Source organism: Aegilops tauschii, chromosome 7, assembly GCF_002575655.3.
Source record: "Aegilops tauschii subsp. strangulata cultivar AL8/78 chromosome 7, Aet v6.0, whole genome shotgun sequence".
Taxonomy (NCBI): Eukaryota; Viridiplantae; Streptophyta; class Magnoliopsida; order Poales; family Poaceae; genus Aegilops; species Aegilops tauschii.
Window position 1 is genome coordinate 206624654 of NC_053041.3, and position 20470 is coordinate 206645123.

Below are 20470 nucleotides of genomic sequence, written 5' to 3' on the forward strand. Positions count from 1 at the left end.
GCGATTTGCTTGCGCGTTAAAAGGGGGGCTCCTGAGCATCGCGACTCAGGAGCTCCTACTGGCTCTCCAGCCCTCACCCCCTAGCCTTGACCACGGCATCGCGACCTGGCATACCAGCGGCGGCTGAGCTCGCTCGAGGGCCGGGACCTGAGGACGTAGAGCACGAAGGAGAGCGTGGGGAGGAAGGGAAAGCACGCATGGGCCTAACCTAGCTGCGCTACGGCCGCCAGCGCACAAGCCTGGCGCAACACAAGGAAACAACTCCAGGCTGCCAAGATAAGTTTCGCACCCTGACCAACCAATCTCTACGGCACAAGCTCCTCACTTGCTGCAGCCCTGCTGCGGCAACGTCGCCTCCCTTTCTTACCTCTCAGGGGTCGCTTGCGCGCTAAAGGGGACCACCTGAGCATCGCATCTCAGGAGCTCTTACTGGACCTCGGGCCGTTCACCTCCTGGCCTTGACCACGGCATCGCGACCTGGCATACCAGCGACGGCTGCAGCCTGCCTGGGGACCAAGACCTGTCAGCGTAGAGCACCAAGCCGTCGCGAGGATTGAAAGAGGAGACTGAGCCGAAGCAGGGCACGCGCTCGCACAATTTAATGATAAGGATAATGCCAACAAAAGACACTAGAGGTTCTTTACACGCCCCCACGGGGTTCGGTTCGATTCCTCGCAGGGAACAAAGGAAAGGAAATTCAAGGAGCCCTACCTACACGCTCCAGCGCAGCCGACGCCATCATCAATAGTGGGCCACTGGAGGCCGGAACCAACCCCATCCAGATCAGCGACGGCGGCGGCCGGACGCTGCAGCCTTGCTCCGAGTGCGACGGAAGCTCGGGGACACGTAGTTGTCGTCGCTCGTCTCCTGAGTCTCGTAGAGCTCGGGAGAGTCGCTGGACTCCCACACGTCGCTGCTGCTGCTGGTGGGGCGGTCCTGACGGCCTTGTCCCAGGCAGCACTCCACTCGAAGACCTTGAAGGACATGGTGGAGGTGCCATCGTACCTGAAGTGGATCGCGAGGGCGCCTTCCGCGCGGCAAACCCGGGCGACCTCGCCCCAGCCGTGGGTCATGAAGATCTTGCCCGGGGAAACGGCTTCCGCTTCCGCTTCGGTCGCCGGGGTGTCGCAGTCGGCGTGCTGCAGCCATAGCTTGAGGGGCCCCCTCAGCGGCATCTCGGCGGAGAAGAACTGGGGGAGGCGGATCCAGGAGCACGGAGGCATTGCCGCCCACCTCACGAGTTCACGCGAGGAGTCCACGGCATGGGCCCCTGGGCGACGGTGTGCATCGCAATTGTGCGGCGACCACGGCCACGGCGCGGGCGGCGCCGCTCGCCGCCTCTTCCACCTGAGCTCTCAGCTTGGGCGTACAGAGGCAGTGGATACCCAGGAGGTGGCCGCTCGTACCAAGGCCTTGTCACCTCTTGTCGCACGACCACGTCGCGACGGTGGACCGGCCTCTTCTTCGGCGGAGGCGGCCCGGGCTCGTCGCGGGGAGCTTTTCCTTTCTCTGCGGCCGAAAACCTTCGGATTGGCGCCATGGAGTCGCTACTGGCACTGGAGCAAGGGAGAAGAATCAAGCGGAGCAAGAAGAAATGGGCGACGGGGGCTCCGCCTCCCCCCTCATCTATAGCCCAGAGGAGGACAATCACCGGCCTCCAAGATCACAGGTAATGATAACTCTTTTTGCATGCAGCAAGGATTCGTTAAGTCGGGCAGTTGCCGAGGCAGCGTGGGGAAGTGGAGACGCCCACGTCCAATCAATCACCACGCGTCGACCAAGGCCGCAGGCTGTTGGGGTCCGCGGCGCTCCGCACTTGCCATTTGGCTTCGCCTCGAAGCCAAGTCCGAGCGCACCTTGGGCCTGGGGGTTACTGTCGGCGTTCTGGGAACGAGGGTCCCCAGACTTGCCTGCCTGCGGCCCACGGCGTGGCCCCACAAGCGGGCCCGTACGGCCCATATTCACCAGCAAGCACTCAAGACCCTCGCTAGGGGCCAAGCCTCGCGAGGCGGACGGCACAGGACCTCCTCAGGGGCGGCCTCACCAGGCTGGCTCGCGAGGGGCGGAGAGATCAAGGCAAGGCGAACCTCGCGAGGTTCCTACGACGTCAGCCATGATGACCAAGGCTAGGCGGGCGCTAGCGCGCACAGTGTCCTCGTTTCCTCTTTGGTGCTAAGGAGGCAAGCACATGCGAAGAGTACCGAGGCATCAGGCAAAGGTTTCCATATCGGTGCAGTGAGACCAAGACCAGCAGGACGGTAGGACGGAGGTCTCCGTGGAGCCCAAGACGGCGTCACCAGCAGAGCCTTTGGCAGGCGAAGAATACTTTTGTCAGGATAGCTCGTACTAGCTGTCCCCTTTCAAATTGGCCGTTGTTGGCTCCCTTCCCGCTCAATATTTGGGGAGAGGACCAGGGCCTTTATAAATAGGACTAGCCACCACCCAAAGGGGGAAACTCAGCTAGAACCGATCCGGGTCTCATCTTGAGCCATCCTCACCCAAACACATTCACCGAGCACAATTACACCTCTCCTGTTCTTCCCTTGTACTGTTCATCACCAGCCCAAGAGGCAATCCACCACCATCACACTGGAGTGGGGTATTACACCACATCGGTGGCCCGAACCAGCATAAATCTTGTGTCCCTTGTGTTGTGAGTTGTTTAGCTAGCATTTGAGATGGCGGTGAGGGTGAGGGCGTGGTTTGGTAGGAGGAAATCTTCATGCGCACCACAGTGTTCGAACTTCAAGGGTTCTGCCGGAACCCGAAATCCGACAATATGGTGTCGTCTCGACGGATTAAGACGGTACCCTATTTAATGTGAATGCGGCTGTCACTAATGCATAACCCCAAAACAATAGTGGTAAATCGGTAAGAGACATCATAGAGCGCACAATATCTAATAAAGTACAGTTACAACGTTCGGACACACCATTACGCTATGGTGTTCCAGGTGGCGTGAGTTGTGAAACAATTCGATATTGTTTTAAATAAAGGCCAAACTTGTAACTCAAGTATTCATCTCCACGATCAGATTGTAGAAATTTTATTTTCTTGTTATGATGATTCTCTACTTCACTCTGAAATTCTTTGAACTTTCCAAATGTTTCAGATTTGTGTTTCATTAAGTAGACATACCCATATCTACTCAAATCATCTGTAAAGGTTAGAAAATAACGTTACCGCCGCTTGCCTCAACACTCATCGGACCGCATACATCGGTATGTATTATTTCCAATAAGTCATTAGCTCGCTCAATCATTCCAGAGAATGGAGTTTTAGTCATCCTGCCCATGAGGCATGGTTCGCAAGTACCAAACCTCATAATCAAGTGATTCCAAAAGTCCGTCCGCATGGAGTTTCTTCATGTGCTTTACACCAATATGACCTAAACGGCAGTGCCATGAGTATGTTGCACTATCATTATCAACTTTGCATCTTTTGGCATCAATATTATGAATATATGTATCGCTACGACCGAGATTCAACAAGAATAGACCATTCATCAAGGGTGCATGACCATAAAAGATATTACTCATATAAATAGAACAACCATTATTCTCCGATTTAAATGAATAGCCGTCTCATAATAAACAAGATCCAGATATAATGTTCATGCTCAACGTTGGCACCAAATAACCATTATTGAGGTCTAAAACTAATCCCGAAGGTAGATGTAGAGGTAGCGTGGCGACGACGATCACATCGACCTTGGAACCATTCCCGACGCGCATCGTCACCTCGTCCTTAGCCAATCTTCATTTATTCCATAGCTCCTGTTTCGAGTTACAAATATGAGCAACCGAACCAGTATCAAATACCCAGGCGCTACTACGAGCATTACTGGGGTACACATCAATAACATGTATATCAAATATACCTTTTGAAAGGATCGATATAGTTGACTAGAGGGGGGGTGAATAGGAACTAACAATTTTTAGCTTTTCTTTACCAAATTAAACTTTGCATCAAAGTAGGTTGTCTAGATATGCAACTAGGTGAGCAACCGATATGATGCAACAACAACAAGCACATAAGCAAGCAAGGGATACAACACAATATAAGCTTGCACAAGTAAAGGTAAGAGATAACCAAGAGTGGAGCCGGTGGAGATGAGGGTGTGTTACCGATGTTCCTTCCCTTTGAGGGAAAGTACGTCTCCGTTGGAGCGGTGTGGAGGCACAATGCTCCCCAAGAAGCCACTACAGCCACCGTATTCTCCTCACGCCCTCACACAATGCGAGATGTCGTGATTCCACTATTGGTGCCCTTGGAGGCGGCGACCGAACCTTTACAAACAAGGTTGGGGAAATCTCCACAACTTAATCGGAGGCTCCCAACGACACCACGAAGCTTCACCACAATCAAATATGGCTCCGCGGTGACCTCAACCGTCTAGGGTGCTCAAACACCCAAGAGTAATAAGATCCACAAGGAATTAGTGGGGAAATCAATTCTCTTGGTGGAAGTGTAGATCGGGGCCTTCTCGACCAATCCCTAGAAAATCAACAAGTTTGATTGGCTAGGGAGAGAGATTGGGCGAAAATGGAGCTTTGAGCAACAATGGAGCTTTGGGAGGGAAGAGGTGGTCTTCTTGGGGAAGAAGACCCCCTTTATACAGTGGTGAAAAAGATCCAACCGTTACCCACTTATTTAGCACGCCACACGCGGTACTACCGCACAAGCTCACGGTACTACCGCAAGGGGTTGCAGTACTACCGCTGGAGCGGCAGTGACTAGACGAGGATCTGTTGCGCATAGCAACGAGGGGTACTACCGCCTGCCCTTGCGGTACTACCGCAAGGCAGGGCTCAACTGGGCTGGAAAGGCACAGACTAAATAAACTACGTCGTGACTACTTCCGCCGAGTTTAGGACTGTGCAAAAATCTGACACGGTACTACTGCTGGCTGGGAGCGGTACTACCGCGTGGGGGCGGAAGTAAAAAATTACATACGCGCCTACTTCCGCACGCGCCAGTGTCAGGGTCAGAGCGAGGGGTACTACCGCTCACCAGGAGCGGTACTACCGCTGGACCCTGTGGTACTACTGCTCCATTAAGCGGTACTACCGCAAGGCCCTGCGGTACTACTGCTCCCTTGAGCAGTACTACCGCATGCCACATACACTTAAGCATTTGGAAGCCTTCATTTCGCAGAGACAAGGGTAAACGAATGGTGCTCCAAAGAAGCAAAGGAAAGGTGGTGCAAAGGACCAGATGTGTACGTGTTGATTCCACCCTAACCTTTCCGAAGTAGGCCCCCTCTTAATAGTACGGCTTTCCTACGACTCAAATCCACCGAAAAGAAACGTAGAAAACAGCCGTCTTCGATAGGCTCCGAGGGGCACCGAATCGTCTTGTGCCTGAACATGAGATATCTGAAATGCTCAAAGCACACGATTAGTCCGCAAATGCACTATCATCAATCACCAAAACCACATAGGGAGAAATATGCGCTTACAATCTCCCCCTTTTTGGTGGATTGATGAAAATACGGGATTTGCACATAAGGATATAAAATGAACATAAGCAAACCCAACATCTATAAAATATAGACAGCCTCCCCCTAGATGTGTGCACTCTATAGATATGCTTTGGACTGCATGGCACACATACTAGGATCAACACTCCCCCTATATTTTATAGACAAGGTAAAACTTGCAACGATATAAGTAACAGTAAGCATTGAGGCGAGGTAAAGTAAGTGAGCATGAAGTACAGGGCACAAGATAACATAAGCTCGCAATCTACTAAACATACTAGACAATAAGATAAGCTTGAGGGCATATGTCTCACACCATATGATAGCATAGGTCTCCTGGTCTCACACGCACACCAACACAAACCAACAAACCAAGGCAATGAAACGAAAGCAACAAGACTCGCAAATCCTACCCTCTCTCCCCCTTTGGCATAGAGACACCAAAAAGGCAGAGAGGACACCTACGACACAGGTGGTAGCTCTCGCTAACATGATCACCCATCAAGCTCCTCATCCGTCTCAGCAGCAGGAATGGACTCCCCATCTAACTCAGTCCACTAATAGCCCTGCTTCGCCATCCAGGCAGCCTCAGGAGTGATGGTCTTCTCTGACCCGCTCGACACTTGCTCGCCGAGTTTCCTCAAGATCCTCTTGTCGCGCTAGCGACTCTCCTTCTGAGGAATCGTGGGACTTGTACTGCCCCTTGGCCTGCATTTAGAACAGAGCCTTCATCTTGGCCTTGAGCATCTTAGCCCAAGATGGCTCAGCAGAGGGAGGAGCGTACCCCTCAGAACTGTCCTCAGCCTCCTCCTCCTCAAACTCATCCTATCAACATCCATCCGTGCAGCTTCAGCCTCAGCCTCAGGCCGGGTCGTGGTATTAGCCCACTTGCTCTTGTTGCGTAGCTTGATAGGTTCATGGCGAATCCAGTTAGAAGCAAGAAACTCTTCACCCGGAAAGAGCTTCTCCCAAGTCTTCGAGATCAAGAGGTGCAAGTAAGGTCCATAGATGGGCACCTTATGATGAAACACAACAAAGTGAAGCTCACACCACATGATATGAGAGACATCAAGTGGTCTAGGTTGTTTGCGACAAGCTTCCTCACAAATGAACATCATATCCACGAGGTAGGAATGCACCTTGTCCTTGTCGCCTATGCGAGGGAAAAGAGTGTTACGGAAGATCCGGTGCATGATGTCAACGAACGGGTTAAACACATAAGTCTTCTTGTCATTGGGTAACTTCTTCTCAACAAGGAAGTGTTGAAGCTTGTTCTTGTTGGCAGACTCGGCGTTGGCATGTGGGCGTACACCAATGGGCACCTCTAGCCCCTCATCACGAACGTGCAACATGTCCATGAACTCCTTCCAATCAGCAGTCATCCTCTTTCCGCTGGTCATCCAAGTCTTGGTCCGCTTGTCATCCGTGTGGAAATGGACAGAGGCAAAGAACTGAGCCACAATCTCCGGGTCAAAGTCTATGTGAAACGTGAGAAACTCCTCAATGCCAAACTGCTCCAACAAATCCATAGTCTCACCAAAATATGCCCGGTTCTTCTTCAGATGATTCATGTCAATCCACTGAACTGGCACATAGGTGTTCTGCTTGGCCTTGATCACATCTAGGAACATGAGATTTTGTTGCTTGGTCTAAAACAAGTCATTTCCCCTTGTGATCTCCCTAGGGTTGACGTAGGGGTTGAGCTTCCTTCGAACCAGAAACTCCGCTTGAGGCATTTCATCCATGCCAACATTTGGCTCCTTGATCTTGGTAGCTGTGGTCTTGACTTTGCGTTGTGGGGCACTGGACCCCTCAGGAGCTTCTTGGTTGCGAAGCTGCTTGGAGCTCGTGTCACGGCTAGGATTCGAGCGCCAGACATTGGAACCAGAGCCACCACCTATGACACACAACACAAACACATGACAAAAATGAGAAGGATTATTGCAAAGACCAAGGCCAAACCCAAACGAAACAAGTAGAAATGAGATTGGGTCGACAAAACAGAGTAATTGTTAACTCAACGGTAGTACCGGGCCAGGATGCGGACGTAAAACTTTACACCCGCTCTAGCCGCGGTAGTACTGAGCCGGTTTGGCATGGTAGTACCATGCCTGGAGCGGAAGTAAAATTTTAATTTTGCGCGTCAGGCAGTAGTACCGCTCCAGCGAAGCGGTAGTACCGCACGAGGCGGTTCTCGCACGAGCGAGCGGTAGTACCTCTCCATGAGGAGAGGTAGTACCACACGGAACAACATCTCGCAAGAACGGCAAGAGCGGATCTATAAACATCCGTAAAAGTATATCGGTACTACCGTTGATCAAAACTACACTGTTGCATCACACCAAATAGCATATCTACGGCACTAGCACTCTCCAACAATCTCCTCTTGCAAAGATTTAGCCAAAAATCACAAGAACTACACATGCATCTCCCAAAACCTAGAAGCACAACAACGCGGCAAAGAGAGAAGGACTAAGGGAGATACCGGGTTCCATGGCAAGAGGGTGAGGTGGGGATCAATCCCACCGGTCGGAATGCGAGGAGAGCGGCCGGAGACGGAGATCCGGCGAGGTCCTCCAGTGTTGTTCTTGGCCAGGAGAGAGAGGGACGAAGTGAGGGGAAGAGATGAATGGGTATGGGGGAGTTGGAACTCCCCCGACCCACTCTTAACCGCCACGCGCTCGCGACGGCGCGGTAGTACCGCGGGTCATCGCGATAGTACTGCCCGGGCGGAAGTACCTCACACAGGGCGGTAGTACCGCTCCTCCAGCAGCAGTAAAAAATTACTACCGTGATGGAGGCGGTAGTACTATGCCATGGGCACAGCTGTGCAAGCACAGGAGCAACCCATCTCCAGTGGTAGTACCGTGGCTTGCCACAGTAGTACCGCAAACCCAAGAAATTGCACGTTTCATCAAAAACAGAAAAACACGGCCTTTGCAATGCAATCTTCAAGCAACCGGACACACAAACGAGCACACACGAGGAAACCCAAACACAAACATGGCTCAAAAGAAGGCAAAGGACAACGAGGATCAACCACGAACCAAAACCTCTCAAAGAGAGAGGGCGGTGGCCGGAGCCACCTATGTTTGAGTCAATTGGTATGGCACTACGAAGAATTATCCTTGGGCCCATGACCAAAACTCGTCTTTGAAGCACAAGTACCATAAAAAAGGCTAATGTGAAAGAGTTGATCAATTTATGCATAATGGGGGGAGGGAGAGTTCATTGGGAGAACATCACTCCCCCTATGTCCATGCCTACACCTAAACAAGACATCAAGATGAGTATGGTGTGGTGTGCAAAGGTTCAAGCTACATTGGTCAAATCAATGATATTTAGCTCATGCCTTAACTCGCGAAATCTTGCTTCATCCAAGGGCTTTGTGAAGATATCTGCAAGGTTATCATGAGTGTTGACATAGCTGAGCTCGATCTCCCCTCGCCTAATGTGACCTCGGATGAAGTGATACCGAATCTCAATATGCTTCGTCTTGAAGTGTTGCACCGGGTTGAGAGAAATCTTGATGGCACTTTCATTGTCACACCAAAGAGGCACTTTGTCACAAATGACACCGTAATCCTTTAAAGTTTGCCTCATCCAAAGAAGTTGACCACAACAACTACCGGCGGCCACATACTCCGCTTTCGTGAATGAGAGAGGCACACAACATTGCTTCTTAGAAGACCAACTCACTAAAGAGCAACCAAGAAATTGGCACCCTCCGGAAGTTGACTTCCTATCCACTTTGTCTCCCGCCCAATCTATGTCTGAAAAGCCCACAAGGTTGAAGTTAGCTCCTCTTGGGTACCATAAGCCAAAGTTTGGGGTATGAGCCAAATATCAAAAGATTCGCTTGACCGCCACATAGTGGCTTTCCTTAGGTGCGGCTTGAAACCATGCACAAATTCCCACAGTCAAGATGATATCCGGTCTAGATGCACAAAGGTAAAGCAAGGAACCAATCATGGAGCAATATACCTTTTGATCCACCGCTTTACCATTGGGATCTATGTCAAGTTGGCATTTGACGGGCATTGGAGTGGAAGCCGGCTTGACATCACTTAGCTTGAATATCTTGAGCATGTCATGAGTGTATTTGGCTTGGTTGATGAAGGTTCCTTCTCTTCTTTGTTTGATTTTGAACCTGTGAAAGAACTTCAACTCACCCATCATGGACATCTTGAACTTCGAGGTCATGAGAGCGGCAAACTCCTCATTGAAAGCTTTGTTAGGAGTACCAAAGATAATATCATCAACATATAGTTGGCATACAAACAACTCCCCTTTGACCTTCTTAGTAAAAAGAGTGGGGTCGATTTTCCCAATTTCAAACCCATGATCTTGCAACAACTCGGTAAGGTGCTCATACCACGCACATGGGGCTTTTTTAAGGCCATAGCGTGCCTTATCGAGTTGGTACACATGATTGGGGAACTCGGGATCCTCAAACCCCGGGGGTTGTTTGACACACACCAACTCATTAATAGGACATTAAGAAAAGCACTCTTCACATCCATTTGTTGCAACTTGAAGTTATGATGAGAAGCATAGGCAATCAACAAACAAATAGATTCAAGGCGAGCAACGGGAGCAAAGGTTTCACTGTAGTCGATACCCTCGACTTGGGAGTAGCCTTGTGCTACCAAACGAGCCTTGTTGCGAACGATAATCCCATGAGCAACTTGCTTGTTCTTGAATATCCACTTGGTTCCAATGACATTATGGTTCCCCTTTGGCCTTGGCACCAATCTCCACACCTTATTGTGCTCGAAGTTGTTAAATTCTTCATGCATGGCATTAAGCCAATCCGGATCCTCGAGCGCCTCATAGACCTTTTGGGGTTCAACACAAGAAACAAACGCATGATGTTCACAATAGTTTGCTAATTGTCGACGAGTGCTTACCCCCTTTCTTAAACTTCCAAGCACATTCTTCATGAGATGATCTTTGGTAGTGAGCTTGGATGCAATCTTGGCGGCACGACGCTCCAATTCCTCCTCAAGAGAGAGTTGAGGAGCGGTAACTTCATCATCATGAGCGTCGTCTTGAGCTTGTTTTGATCTTGAGCTTGCTCTTGATCTTGAACTTGCTCGGTGGTGAGAACTTGACCTTGGGCATCACTTGGTGGTACACCACCATCTTGAGGTTTATCTTGCCCTTGATCTTGTTCATTTGGTTGAGGGCCTTCACTTTGTTCTTCGGAAGCATGTGGGTCTTGGGTTGGTGATGGTTCCACTTGAGTGGAACATTGTCCTTCTCCTTCAGCCACAAGGGGTTCCTCAATGGGTAGGATATGGCCAACACCCATTCTTCTTATGGCTTGGGGAGGAATTTCATCACCTACATCACAAATACCACTTTGCTCCACTTGGAAGCCGTTATTTTCAACAAACTCCACGTTACACGTCTCCTCGATAAGTCCCATGGACTTATTGAGGACACGGTAAGCATGAGAGTTTGTAGCATAACCAATAAATATGCCCTCGTGAGCTCTAGCCTCGAATTTAGACAAACGAACACTTTTCTTGAGAATGAAACACTTACACCCGAACACCCAGAAGTACTTGAGGTTGGGCTTGTTGCCAGTGAGTATCTCATATGAAGTCTTGTTCAAGCCTTTGCGAAGATAGAGCCGATTGGATTCATGACAAGCGGTGTTGATGGCTTCGGCCCAAAAGTTGTACGGAGACTTGAACTCCGCCATCATGGTCCTTGCTACATCCATCAACGTCCGGTTCTTCCTCTCCGCTACACCATTTTGTTAAGGGGTGTAAGGTGCAGAATATTGATGCTTGATCCCCTCATCACTAAGAAACTCATCCAAGGTGTAGTTCTTGAACTCGGTGCCATTGTCACTTCTTATTGTCAAGATCTTTGCATTGTGTTGACGTTGAGCTTCATTTGCAAAGTCAATGACGGTTTGTTGGGTCTCACTCTTCCTCTTGAAGAAATATACCCAAGTGTATCTTGAATAATCATCCACAATCACCAAGCAATACTTTCTACCCCCAAGACTATCAAAGGATGGAGGACCAAAGAGATCCAAGTGAAGGAGCTCCAAGGGCCTTTTCGAGTAGATGATAGTCGTGGGTGGGTGAGCCTTCTCGTGTAGCTTTCCTTCGATACAAGCACTGCAAGAAGGATCTTTGGCAAAACTAACATTTGGTAGTCCACGGACATGGTCCCCCTTGAGAAGACTTTGCAAAGATCTCATATTGACGTGGGCTAAACGGCGATGCCAAAGCCATCCCACGTCAACTTTAGCCATTAGGCATGTCGCGGTCTTAGTGGGTCGCTCCGAAAAGTTAATCACATAAAGACCGTTCTCGACATGCCCAACAAAGGCTACTTTAAGAGTCTTGCTACACAAGAGGGCCACGCTATCAATATCAAAGAAAGTGGCAAAGCCCATGAATGCAAGTTGACAAACGGAAAGGAAGTTGTATGCAAGGGACTCAACAAGCATGACTTTCTCGATCGTGAGATCATGAAAAATGACAACCTTGCCAAGCCCCAATACCTTAGAAGATGAGGAATCACCCCACTCGACTTTGGTGGGCATAGATGAAACCTTGTGCACGTCCACCACCAAGTCCTCGCTTCCGGTCATATGATTTGTGGCTCCACTATCGAGCAATCGTGATCCCCCACCGGAAGCAAACACCTACAAGAGATCAATGCTTGGTTTTAGGTAACCATTTTGTAATGGGTCCTTTGATGTTATTAACAAGGGTCTTAGGAACCCAAATAGACCATTCAATGTACTCATAAGGAGAACCAACAAATTTGGCATAAACATGCCCATCACTAGCACGGCATACACACATAAGAAGGGTTAAAGTCACCGGCTTTGTTGGAAGGGGTGGCATTGCCCTTATTGACACCACCACCCTTCACATTGTTCTTCTTCTCCTTGGAAGCACCCTCTCCCTCCTTCACAAAAGTTTGCTTGAGAGGAGGAGGTTGTTTGGCCTTGTCATTCTTCTTCTTGTTCTTGGACTTGGGTGCAAACCCAATTCCCTCCTTGCCCACAACTTCCTTTTGATTTCTCAAAAGGTCGTTGAGGTTCTTCTCACCTTGTATGCAAGACACAAGGCCTTTCTCAAGTTGCTCCTTCAACTTGGCATTCTCCTCCACAAGATGCACGTGCTCACAACACGGGTTAGTAGCATTTGCATTATTAATTAAAACCATATGAGGAAATGAGGCTTTCTCCTTGGTTAGCTTCACTTGGAGTTGATCATGAGACTCTTTGAGGCTAGCATGAGCACCCTTCAAGGCCATGTGAGCCTTGTCAAGTATATCAAACTCCTCCTTGAGTCTAGCATGGTCAACCCCAAGTTTAGCCTTCTCAGAATTGAGCACACGAGATACAACAAGAGCATGATCAAGATCTTTGTTTAATTTATCATGATCATCATTGTGTGACTCTCCAAGAGCCAAACGATGTCCACTCTCTTCCTCAAGCGCATTAGAGAGATCCGACATCTCATCGGCATAGTCACGACTATGCCCTTCCATCTTATAGATGGTTTCTTCGTGAGCCTCGATCATGTCATTGGCTTCACCAAGTTGTTTCAAGAGAGCAACAAAGTGCTTCTTGGATTTACCCTTGAGCTTACTCATAAAAGACACAAATTCATTTTCCTCCTCCTTCGTCCCCTCACTTTCATCAATGCAATCCATCAAGGAAGGATTAGTAATGATGGTAGTTTTGATGTTGGGGGTTACCTTGTTGGTAGCTTTAGCCATGAGGCACTTGGCGGTGATGTTCTCGTTGGGTGAATCGAAGAGGGACACCCGTCTCACCGTCATCATCATCCTCATTGTACTCTTCTTATGCCACCAACCCCTTGGGAGGAGTCTTCTTGGTGAAGTTGTTCTTGTTGGGGAAGGACTTGGCCTTGTCTTTTCGGATAAGCCTGCCACCATTGTCTTCCCTCTTCTTGTATGGGCACTCCGCCACAAAGTGGCTCACATTTCCACAATTATAGCATGTCCTCACACGTTGCTTGCCCTTGGCGCCACTTGAGTTGTTCTTGTTGAAGTTGGGCCTTGAGTTCTTCTTGCTCCAAAATTGCCGTGAAGCGAGAGCCATGTGCTCATGATAAGCATATTTTGTATCTTCGGGACAACACTCTTCTTCCTCCTCTTTACCCTCTTCTTCCACGCTAGCCTTGGCCTTCAAAGTAAGGTTGGGCTTCTTTGCTCGTTGAGAACGCAACACCGCATTGTCGGTGGTCTTGTCCAAGATCCTCATTGCAACAAACTCATCCAACACTTCACTTGACGACAAGGCGTGAAAGTCCGGCCATTTACGGATGACGGAGGACATGGCATTATGGTACGGCATCATGGCCTTGAGGAACTTGCACTTGATCCAATTGTCATTTGTATCCTTGCTCCCATGATCTCGGAGTGAGACCGTGAGAGTGGTTAATATCCGGTAAAGCTCTCGAGGTTCTTCATCTTCATTCATTGCAAACTCATCTGCTTCATCTTGCACCACATCAAAGTTTGAGTGTTGAATGCTTGCGCTTCCCTTGTAAATGGAAACAACATGCTGCCATGCTTCCTTGGCAATGGTGAATGCACGGAGATGCGCAATATCTTTGGGGTGGAATTGCTTCTTGGAGAATGAAGAGAGCGGACTCATTGAATTGATGATGCGCAGCTTCTCTAGGAGTGAAGTTTCTTGGGTCGTGCAGGTAGAAACCTTGATCAATAATTCTACAAAGATTAGTAGAACTAGGATTTAAATGACATTTAAAGTGATAGATCCAAGCGGCAATATCCTCATTTTTCACAAGCTTGGGAGGAGGACCAACATGATTCATATGCGTGGAGGGAACCGTCCTCCATAAGTAATTGGAGGTTCAACATGGGAAAAGATGCCATTTCCACTTCTACCACTAGTCAAAGGAACTTGATTACTAGTAGCTTCCCCCTTGTTGGAGTTAGCATCCGTCACCTTGTTAGTGGGATCGACCACTTCCTATGGTGCGGTGGAAACTTTAAGACCATCAAGAAACTTCCCAAGCATGCCTTTGACCTCGGCCATCATGGAGGTTTTCAATGTGTCCAAGGCCACATTTGACTCATCACGAGAGCCGAGGACACCCCTTTGGCTGCAGACAAAGTGGGTCTCGCACCGGGGTGCTCCTCCACCTCATCTGTGGTGTCAACCATACTCTTCGGATGGCAAAGTCCTTAATAAAGAGATGAAGCTGTGATACCAATTGAAAGGATCGATATAGTTGACTAGAGGGGGGTAAATAGGCAACTAACAATTTTTAGCTTTTCTTTACCAAATTAAACTCTGCATCAAAGTAGGTTGTCTAGATATGCAACTAGGTGAGCAACCTATATGATGCAACAACAACAAGCACATAAGCAAGCAAGGGATACAACACAATATAAGCTTGCACAAGTAAAGGTAAGAGATAACCAAGAGTGGAGCCGGTGGAGACGAGGGTGTGTTACCGAAGTTCCTTCCCTTTGAGGGGAAGTACGTCTCTAATGGAGCGGTGTGGAGGCACAATGCCCCCCAAGAAGCCACTAGGGCCACCGTATTCTCCTCACGCCCTCACAAAATGCGAGATGCCATGATTCCACTATTGGTGCCCTTGGAGGCGGCGACCGAATCTTTACAAACAAGGTTGGGGAAATCTCCACAACTTAATCGGAGGCTCCCAACGACACCACGAAGCTTCACCATAATGGAATATGGCTCCGCGGTAACCTCAACCGTCTAGGGTACGCGGACACCCAAGAGTAACAAGATCCACAAGGGATTAGTGGGGGAATCAAATTTCTCTTGGTGGAAGTGTAGATCGGGGCCTTCTCGACCAATCCCTAGAAAATCAACAAGTTTGATTGGCTAGGGAGAGAGATCGGGCGAAAATGGAGATTTGAGAAACAATGGAGCTTAGGGAGGGAAGAGGTGGTCTTCTTGGGGAAGAAGACCCCCTTTATACAGTGGGGGAAAAGATCCAACCGTTACCCACTTATTCAGCCCGCGACACGCGGTACTACCGCACAAGCTCGCGGTACTACCGCAAGGGGTTGCGGTTAGTACCACTTGACTGTGCAGTACTACCGCTGGAGCGGCATTGACCCGACGAGGCCCTGTTGTGCATAGCAACGAGTGATAGAACCGCCGGAGTGGTACTACCGCGCGCCCTTGCGGTACTACCGCAAGGCAGGGCTCAACTGGGCTGGAAAGGCACAGACTAAATAAATTACGTCCGTGACTACTTCCGCTGAGTTTAGGACTGTGCGAAAATCCGGCACGGTACTACCGCGTGGGGGCAGAAGTAACAAATTACTTCCGCACATACTTCTACATGCACCAGTGTCAGGGTCAGAGCGAGCGGTACTACCGTTCACCAGGAGCGGTACTACCGCTGGACCCTGCGGTACTACCGCTCCATTAAGCGGTACTACCGCAAGGCCCTGCTGTACTACTGCTCCCTTAAGCAGTACTACCACACGCCACAGACACTTAAGCATTTGGAAGCCTTCATTTCGCTGAGACAAGGGTAAACGAATGGTTCCACCCTAACCTTTCCGAAGGGGACCCCCTCTTAATAGTACGGCTTTCCTACGAATCAAATCCACCAAAAAGAAACGTAGAAAACCACTATCTTCGATAGGCTCCGAGGGGCACCGAATCGTCTTGTGCTTGAACATGAGATATCTGAAATGCTCAAAGCATATGATTAGCCCGCAAATGCACTGTAAACAATCACCAAAACCGCATAGGGAGAAATATGCCCTTACACCTTTGTGCACTTTGCCATCCTTCTTATCCGCCAAGTATTTGGGGCAGTTCTGCTTCCAGTGACCATTCCGTGTGTAGTATAAGCACTCAGTTTCAGGCTTGGGTCCAGCTTTGGGCTTCTTCCTGGGAGTGGCAACTTGCTTGCCATTCTTCTTGAAGTTCCCTTTCTTTCCATTACAAAAAAAATACACTTTCATGATGATACGTGTTTGTCATAGTAGGTCACCTTTTCTGTCATGTATGTACATCCATGACGATTTTATGACAGAATCAAGATAGTCATACCTGTGATGCCGTAGAAGTGTTTCATGACAATACCAAAATTATCATCATGGAAGTGTTCACTTCCATGACGATAAATTACGTGTCATGGAAGTGCTTTCGTCAAGGGTAACCGACATGTGGCATCCACCGTAACGGGTCACCGTTAAGCTATCGGGTCCGGTTTTGGATCCGACAACCCATTAACAGCCCGGACCAATGGGGATTTTCCACGTGTCAAATTCTCATTGGTCGAAGGAAACACGTGTCAGCTCGTCATTGGGTCAGATAGGCGACTATGATATGTCGACACGTGCGACGGCCCACCACTGGCCCATTTAGCTTACAAAGGCCGGCCCGTTTGACTTGGTCAAAAGTTAGTGAGCCGGCCCATGAAAAGCCTGTTAATGGTCTGTTCGCAAATAGCCCATTTTACGGCCCGGTAACTCACGGCCCGTTAGGGCCTTCCTGAAATCGGCCCAACAATGTCAGGTGGGCCGTTGAATATAACACCAGCCCATTTCAGTTTCGGCTCATGTATGGCCCATGAGGTCTTTCGGCCCATATGAGGCCTTTCGTATCTTTAGGCCCTTTAGTGGCCTACGGTGACTCACCCATAATGAACAGTAAATTTCTTTTTACCCATTAACGATCCATGATTCACATGGGTCGTTTCCAGCCCATGTTAGCTTTTATCCTACTAACGGCCCATACATTCTTGGGCTCCTTTCCGGCCCTTGATTACTTCCGGCCCGTTACTGGCCTGTTCATCTAATGGGCCAAATTCTGCCCGTGGCTGGAATCGGCCCGTTTGTGGCCTGTTAACCCGTTGTGTCATTTCCAGCCCGTCCTATATTCTGGCCCATTAACGACCCATTATGCCTGTGACAGAATTAAGCCTTTGCTGTCCTCCGGCCTGTTAACAACCCGTTACCGTGCTGGTCCGATACGAATTATGCCCGTTTACGGCCCATGTGGACCCATTTATCTGACGGCCCGAGGCCCACCGATTCTATGGCCCGTTGGAGGCCCATTTATCCAACGGCCCGTAGGAGGCCCATGGATCATACAACCTGTAGCTGGGTCAAGGTTACCACGGTCTGTATATGGCCCATGGTTGTTGCGGCCACTAGCAAACTAGGGAAAAAGAAGACTAGGAAATAAATAAGCCCGAAACTAACGCTAGGCTATTAAGGCGATTGCACAGATTACATCCACTGGGCATCAAAGTTTGCCACCAGTGCAAATATAGGGAACACCCTACACTATACAAAAATGGCTTGCTGTTTTCTTCAAGTGGTGGCTGCACATTAAGAACAAATTTTGTATCGCAACAAAACCAATTACAAACCATAAAACAAAAGGAAGGTTGGCATAAAAGTTAACAGTCTGGCAGATAAATGGTCCACCAGAAGTTCATAAGCCCAGTTCAGTTGATCTGACTGTTACGTTTTCATGCTGTATTGTCCGATGGAGCACCATAACCTTCGCCTTCATTTCTCCTAGGCTCCTGAACAACATAGCAAATGTCTGATAGTGTGGTTTCAAAACCATGCATATCTTGACAACATCGAACAATGGTTGTCCTTGTTTCACAAAGGGTCTCTGTTAGGGAATGGACTTGTGTCTGGAGCGCAGATATAACATTTTTTTGAGCTTGCATATCTTTATCACGAGGCAGTTTGGACGAGATTGCCTTAACAACCAACCCAGTATTACGCAGGAACGTGCTTTTGGCACTGTTAGTGGACATGTACTGGCCCACTGTAGGAAGAGGTGACATTGCGGTTATAGTTGCCTCGTCACCTTCAGAAGGTGGCGGTTCCACCATTTTTTTCATAGCTTGCTAAAAAGTTGAGTTTTTACATTAGTAGTACCAGAACAGAAGATATTAAGGAGGCAGCAAGACCAAACAAAATAGCTTTGGTCTATATACAGAACTTATTCTGGTGAACCCATGTAAAATATTAGTTGTATTTTACTGCAAAGTACATAATAAAACCAGGTTCCAAACATATGGCCATGTACCATGGCTAATGTATTGTCTATTTCTTCACATTGTATTGACAGCTAAGGATAAAGAGACAAAGTTTATAATACAGTAAGCATAGTATGACATCATTCATATCACAAAACAACTGAGAATAGACAAACAGGCAATTGTAACATTGTGTGGGCAAGTGCAGCACGGAACTAGATTACAGATCAAGATCAAAGGAACATCACTCCTCTCTTTTAAACCATGTAAGGTGCAATGATATGCTAAGACAATTGTGTATAAAACTAAAAAGAGTAATAGACATTGGCTGCAAACCATGCAGTTCAATGCACAAGTCAGAGTAAGTAGTAGTTAAAAGGCATGAGGATTAAGGACTTACAACAGCGGCTTTGACTGGTGTAGTCATGCCCTTCGTCTTGCTGGTGTGACAGTCCTTGAAGATTTCCACAACATTTGGTTCACGTAATTTTTGGTCCTTGCAGTCTTTCCTCTGCATTTGGAACAAGTCAATATAGATATGATAATATGGTATAGGGAAAAGAGTGAAACAGCAGCTAATTACAAGAGCCTCGCAGTGTGCAATATAGCTACGAGATCCTATCGTCTGTTAGAATTTCACTTTCGTACGGTTGGCCTTGTTCTTTGAACAGTTCACCTACAAGAAGATAGATTTGTGAGGCACATGCGTAAATAGGAGTTCAATGTGATCTGATCACATATATATAATGTACCTGGTACTTTGGATCAGACCAGTGTTTAACGAGGCCTCTCCAGTCTTCATCCAATATATTTTCCACTAGAGATGTTTGGGCAAGTTCACTGTTATCCTTGCCTTGAAAGTGAGGTTTCCTCAAGTTATACCGATACTGTCATAGAGCAGACTTGAAAGCATGGGTGCAAGCTTGTCTGGTTGCATCATCTTGGCTATCCAACTTGACCCTCATCTGTTGAAAATTATGGGAGTCTCATTATCAGCAACCTAGAAAGTATGGGACAGAGCAAGACGATATTACTAGTTTCCAAACATAACCATACTTACAGATAAATGGTCGAGGAAGGTGTTGAACTGGGTTTCGTCTTTGTCATTCCTGTACTGAATCCATGTTGGGAGGATACGTACATGACACCTAATGGCAACCGTTGCCTCTGATACTAACTTGGCTGACTCTATAGCATCACGTGGCCTTTTAAACCTGCCTCAAAACGGATCTCCATTCTTCCTCCTCTAGATTTAGTTAACCTATCGAGCATTATCCCTGATGTTTGTTTCCTCTTGCGCCTAGGTGCTAGTCCAACAACGTACATAGGAAGTGCTAGTGTACATCAAACTGTGAGACTACATATAAAGAAGCATGCAACTGTAACTTGACTCCAGTAACTACCTTCTTGCTTATGAAGCTCACAAAGTTCATCTGATCTTGACAACTCGTCTTGTGTCAAGAGTGCTTCGGAAGTAGTGTCAGGTGGCAAGGGAGCTTGGGAACGTGCTGCTAGCTGAGTTGCCGAATGAGTAACTCGTGCAGCTGGTGGTACTGTGGAAGGTGTTGCAACTGTTGAGTAACGTGATTGTATTAGGAAACATAGGTTAGACTAGGAAATATTCTGGCTTGCCTTGTACTCCAAGTAGATCATGTACTCCTATATATATGCCCACGAGGCTCAAGCAATACATTGAACAATTCCACCAATCTCCCTCTCTTCCTTCTAACATGGTATCTATCGCAAGTCGATCCTAAACCCTAGCCGCCGCCGCTTCCGCACCTGCGCGCCGCCCCCGGGGAGGTCGACCTCCATGACCGCCGCTGGGGGCCACGCCGCCCGTACCTAGGGTTCGTCCGCCGGCCGTGTTGGTCGGCTGCCCTAGAGAGTCTTTTTTCCCGATCCTTTGATCCGGGTTTTCTCTCTCTCGCCGCTCGCTTTTATCGGCGTCTACTTTTTG